Raw genomic sequence first — 6,954 nt, forward strand, 5'->3', positions numbered from 1 at the left:
TGACCAATGACCCTTATGTCATCCATGGGTGTTACCATGACACTATAAGCAACTACCATGTTGACCAATGACCCATATGTCATCCATGGGTATACCATGACACGATAAGCAACTACCATGTTAACAAATGAACCGTATGTCATCCATGGGTGTTACCATGACACTATAAGCATCTACCATGTTGACAATGACCCTTATGTCATCGATGGCTGTTACCATGACACTATAAGCAACTACCATTTTGAACAATGACCCATATGTCATCCATGGGTATACCATGACACTATAAGCAACTACCATGTTGACCAATTACCAATATGTCATCCATGGGTATACCATGACACTATAAGCATCTACCATGTTGACCAATGACCCGTATGTCATCCATGGGTGTTACTATGACACTATAAGCATCTACCATGTTGACCAATGACCCTTATGTCATCCATGGGTGTTACCATGACACTATAAGTAACTACCTTGTTGACTAATGATCCATATGTCATCCATGGGTATACCATGACACTATAAGTAACTACCATGTTGACCAATGACCCGTATGTAATCCATGGGTGTTACCATGACACTATAAGAATCTACCATGTTGACCAATGACCCTTATGTCATCCATGGGTGTTACCATGACACTATAAGCAACTACCATATTGAACAATGACCCATATGTCATCCATGGGTATACCATGACATTATAAGCAACTACCATGTTGACCAATGACCCATATGTCATCAATGGGTATACCATGACATTATAAGCAACTACCATGTTGACAAATGACACGTATGTCATCCATGGGTGTTGCCATGACACTATAAGCATATACCAGGTTGAACAATGACACTTATGTCATCCATGGGTGTTACCATGAAACTATAAGCATCTACCATGTTGACCAATGACCCGTATGTCATCCATGGGTGTTACCATGACACTATAAGCAACTACCATGCTGACCATTGACCCGTATATCATTGATGCGTATACCATGACACTATAAGCATCGATCTACCATGTTTACCAATGACCCATATGTCATTCGTGGGTGTTACCATGGCACTATAAGCATCTACCATGTTGACCAATGACTCGTATGTCATCCATGGGTATACCATGACACTATAAGTATCTACCAGGTTGACCAATGACCCGTATGTCATCCATGGGTATACCATGACACTATAAGTATCTACCAGGTTGACCAATGACCCGTATGTCATCCATGGGTATACCATGACACTATAGGTAACTACCGTGTTGACCAATGACCCATACGCCATCCATGGGTATACCATGACACAATAAGCATATACCATGTTGACCAATGACACATATGTCATCCATGGGTGTTACCATGAAACTATAAGCATCTACCATGTTGAACAATGACCCTTATGTAATCCATGGGTGTTACCATGACACTCTAAGCAACTACCATGTTGACCAATGACCCATATACCATCCATGGGTATACCATGACACAATAAGCAACTACTATCTTGACCAATGACATGTATGTCATCCATGGGTGTTACCATGACACTATAAGCATCTATCATGCAGACCAATGACCCTTATGTCATCCATGGGTGTTACCATGACACTATAAGCAACTACCATGTTCACCAATGACCCATATGTCATCCATGGGTATACGACCACACTATAAGCAACTACCATGTTGACCAATGACCCATATGTAATCCATGGGTATACCATGACATGATAAGCAACTACCATGTTAACAAATGAATCGTATGTCATCCATGGGTGTTACCATGACACTATAAGCATCTACCATGTTGACAATGACCCTTATGTCATCCATGGTTGTTACCATGACACTATAAGCAACTACCATTTTGAACAATGACCCATATGTCATCCATGGGTATACCATGACACTATAAGGAACTACCATGTTGACCAATTACCAATATGTCATCCATGGGTATACCTGACACTATAAGCATCTACCATGTTGACCAATGACCCGTATGTCATCCATGGGTGTTACTATGACACTATAAGCATCTACCATGTTGACCAATGACCCTTATGTCATCCATGGGTGTTACCATGACACTATAAGTAACTACCTTGTTGACCAATGACCCATATGTCATACATGGGTATACAATGACACTATAAGCATCTACCATGTTGACCGATGACCCGTATGTCATCTATGGGTGTTACCATGACACTATAAGCATCTACCATGTTGACCAATGACCCTTATGTCATCTATGGGTGTTACCATGACACGATAAGCAACTACCATGTTGACCAATGACCCATATGTCATCAATGGGTATACCATGACATTATAAGCAACTACCATGTTGACCAATGACTCGTATGTCATCCATGGGTGTTGCCATGACATTATAAGCATCTACCATGTTGAACAATGACACTTATGTCATCCATGGGTGTTACCATGAAACGATAAGCATCTACCATGTTGACCAATGACCCGTATGTCATCCATGGGTGTTACCATGACACTATAAGCAACTACCATGCTGACCATTGACTCGTATATCTTTGATGGGTATACCATGACACTATAAGCATCGATCTACCATGTTTACCAATGACCCATATGTCATCCGTGTGTGTTACCATGGCACTATAAGCATCTACCATGTTGACCAATGACGCGTATGTCATCCATGGGTATACCATGACACTATAAGTATCTACCAGGTTGACCAATGACCCGTATGTCATCCATGGGTATACCACGACACTATAAGTATCTACCAGGTTGACCAATGACTCGTATGTCATCCATGGGTATACCATGACACTATAAGCATCTACCATGTTAACCAACGACTCATATGTCATCCATGGGTGTTACCATGACACGATAAGCAACTACGATGTTAACCAATGACGCGTATGTCATCCATGGGAATACCAAGACACTATAAGCATCTACCATGTTGACCAATGACCCGTATGTGCATCCATGGGTGTTAGCATGACACTATAAGCATCTACCATGTTGACCAATGACCCTTATGTCATCTATGGGTGTTACCATGACACGATAAGCAACTACCATGTTGACTAATGACCCATATGTCATCAATGGGTATACCATGACATTATAAGCAGCTACCATGTTGACCAATGACTCGTATGTCATCCATGGGTGTTGCCATGACATTATAAGCATCTACCATGTTGAACAATGACACTTATGTCATCCATGGGTGTTACCATGAAACGATAAGCATCTACCATGTTGACCAATGACCCGTATGTCATCCATGGGTGTTACCATGACACTATAAGCAACTACCATGCTGACCATTGACCCATATATCATTGATGGGTATACCATGACACTATAAGCATCGATCTACCATGTTTACCAATGTCCCATATGTCATCTGTGGGTGTTACCATGGCACTATAAGCATCTACCATGTTGACCAATGACTCGTATGTCATCCATGGGTATACCATGACACTATAAGTATCTACCAGGTTGACCAATGACCCGTATGTCATCCATGGGTATACCATGACACAATAAGTATCTACCAGGTTGACCAATGACCCGTATATCATCCATGGGTATACCATGACACTATAAGCATCTACCATGTTGACCAATGACTCATATGTCATCCATGGGTGTTACCATGACACTATAAGCAACTACGATGTTGACCAATGACCCGTATGTCATCCATAGGAATACCAAGACACTATAAGCATCTACCATGTTGACCAATGCCCCGTATGTCATCCATGGGTGTTACCATGACACTATACGCATCTACCATGTTGACCAATGACCCTTATGTCATCCATGGGTGTTACCATGACACTATAAGCAACTACCATGTTGACCAATGACCCATATGTCATCCATGGGTATACCATGACACGATAAGCAACTACCATGTTAACAAATGAACCGTATGTCATCCATGGGTGTTACCATGACACTATAAGCATCTACCATGTTGACAATGACCCTTATGTCATCGATGGCTGTTACCATGACACTATAAGCAACTACCATTTTGAACAATGACCCATATGTCATCCATGGGTATACCATGACACTATAAGCAACTACCATGTTGACCAATTACCAATATGTCATCCATGGGTATACCATGACACTATAAGCATCTACCATGTTGACCAATGACCCGTATGTCATCCATGGGTGTTACTATGACACTATAAGCATCTACCATGTTGACCAATGACCCTTATGTCATCCATGGGTGTTACCATGACACTATAAGTAACTACCTTGTTGACTAATGATCCATATGTCATCCATGGGTATACCATGACACTATAAGTAACTACCATGTTGACCAATGACCCGTATGTAATCCATGGGTGTTACCATGACACTATAAGAATCTACCATGTTGACCAATGACCCTTATGTCATCCATGGGTGTTACCATGACACTATAAGGAACTACCATATTGAACAATGACCCATATGTCATCCATGGGTATACCATGACATTATAAGCAACTACCATGTTGACCAATGACCCATATGTCATCCATGGGTATACAATGACACTATAAGCATCTACCATGTTGACCAATGACCCGTATGTCATCTATGGGTGTTGCCATGACACTATAAGCATCTACCATGTTGACCAATGACCCTTATGTCATCTATGGGTGTTACCATGACACGATAAGCAACTACCATGTTGACCAATGACCCATATGTCATCAATGGGTATACCATGACATTATAAGCAACTACCATGTTGCCCAATGACTCGTATGTCATCCATGGGTGTTGTCATGACAGTATAAGCATCTACCATGTTGAACAATGACACTTATGTCATATATGGGTGTTACCATGGAACTATAAGCATCTACCATGTTGACCAATGACCCGTATGTCATCCATGGGTGTTACCATGACGCTATAAGCAACTACCATGCTGACCATTCACCCGTATGTCATTGATGGGTATACCATGACACTATAAGCATCGATCTACCATATTTACTAATGACCCATATGTCATCCGTGGGTGTTACCATGGCACTATAAGCATCTACCGAGTTAAACAATGACTCGTATGTCATCCATGGGTATACCATGACACTATAAGTATCTACCAGGTTGACCAATGACTCGTATGTCATCCATGGGTATACCATGACACTATAAGTATCTACCAGGTTGACCAATGACCCGTATGTCATCCATGGGTATACCATGACACTATAAGCATCTACCATGTTGACCAATGACTCATATGTCATCCATCGGTGTTACCATGACACTATAAGCAACTACGATGTTGACCAATGACCCGTATGTCATCCATGGGAATACCAAGACACTATAAGCATCTACCATGTTGACCAATGACCCGTATTTCATCCATGGGTGTTACCATGACACTATAAGCATCTACCATGTTGACCAATGACCCTTATGTCATCTATGGGTGTTACCATGACACGATAAGCAACTACCATGTTGACCAATGACCCATATGTCATCAATGGGTATACAATGACATTATAAGCAACTACCATGTTGACCAATGACTCGTATGTCATCCATGGGTGTTGTCATGACACTATAAGCATCTACCATGTTGAACAATGACACTTATGTCATCCACGGGTGTTACCATAAAATTATAAGCATCTACCATGTTGACCAATGACCCGTATGTCATCCATGGGTGTTACCATGACACTATAAGCAACTACCATGCTGACCGCTGACCCGTATATCATTGATGGGTATACCATGACACTATAAGCATCGATCTACCATGTTTACCAATGACCCATATGTCATCCGTGGGTGTTACCATGGCACTATAAGCATCAACCATGTTGACCAATGACTCGTATGTCATCCATGGGTCTACCATGACACTATAAGTATCTACCAGGTTGACCAATGACCCTATGTCATCCATGGGTATACCATGACACTATAAGTATCTACCAGGTTGACCAATGACCCGTATGTCATCCATGTGTATACCATGACACTATAAGCATCTACCATGTTGACCAATGACTCATATGTCATCCATGGGTGTTATCATGACACTATAAGCAACTACGATGTTAACCATCGACCCGTATGTCATCCATGGGAATACCAACACACTATAAGCATCTACCATGTTGACCAATGACCCGAATGTCATCCATGAGTGTCACCATGACACTATACACATCTACCATGTTGACCAATGACCCATATATCATCCATGGGTATACCATGACATGATAAGCAACTACCATGTTAACAAATGAACCGTATGTCATCCATGGGTGTTACCATGACACTATAAGCATCTACCATGTTGACAATGACCCTTATGTCATCCATGGCTGTTACCATGACACTATAAGCAACTACCATTTTGAACAATGACCCATATTTCATCTATGGGTATACCATGACACTATAAGCAACTACCATGTTGACCAATTACCAATATGTCATCCATGGGTATACCATGACACTATAAGCATCTACCATGTTGACCAATGACCCGTATGTCATCCATGGGTGATACGATGACACTATAAGCATCTACCATGTTGACCAATGACGCTTATGTCATCCATGGGTGTTACCATGACAGTATAAGTAACTACGTTGTTGACCAATGATCCATATGTCATCCATTGGTATACCATGACACTATAAGTAACTACCATGTTGACCAATGACCCGTATGTAATCCATGGGTGTTACCATGACACTATAAGAATCTACCATGTTGACCAATGACCCTTATGTCATCCATGGGTGTTACCATGACACTATAAGCAACTACGATATTGAACAATGACCCATATGTCATCCATGGGTATACCATGTCATTATAAGCAACTACCATGTTGACCAATGACCCATATGTCATCAATGGGTATACCAT

Source organism: Lactuca virosa, chromosome 5 (genome assembly GCF_052849685.1).
Source record: "Lactuca virosa cultivar CGN04683 chromosome 5, Lactuca_virosa_CGN04683_v6, whole genome shotgun sequence".
Lineage (NCBI taxonomy): Eukaryota > Viridiplantae > Streptophyta > Magnoliopsida > Asterales > Asteraceae > Lactuca > Lactuca virosa.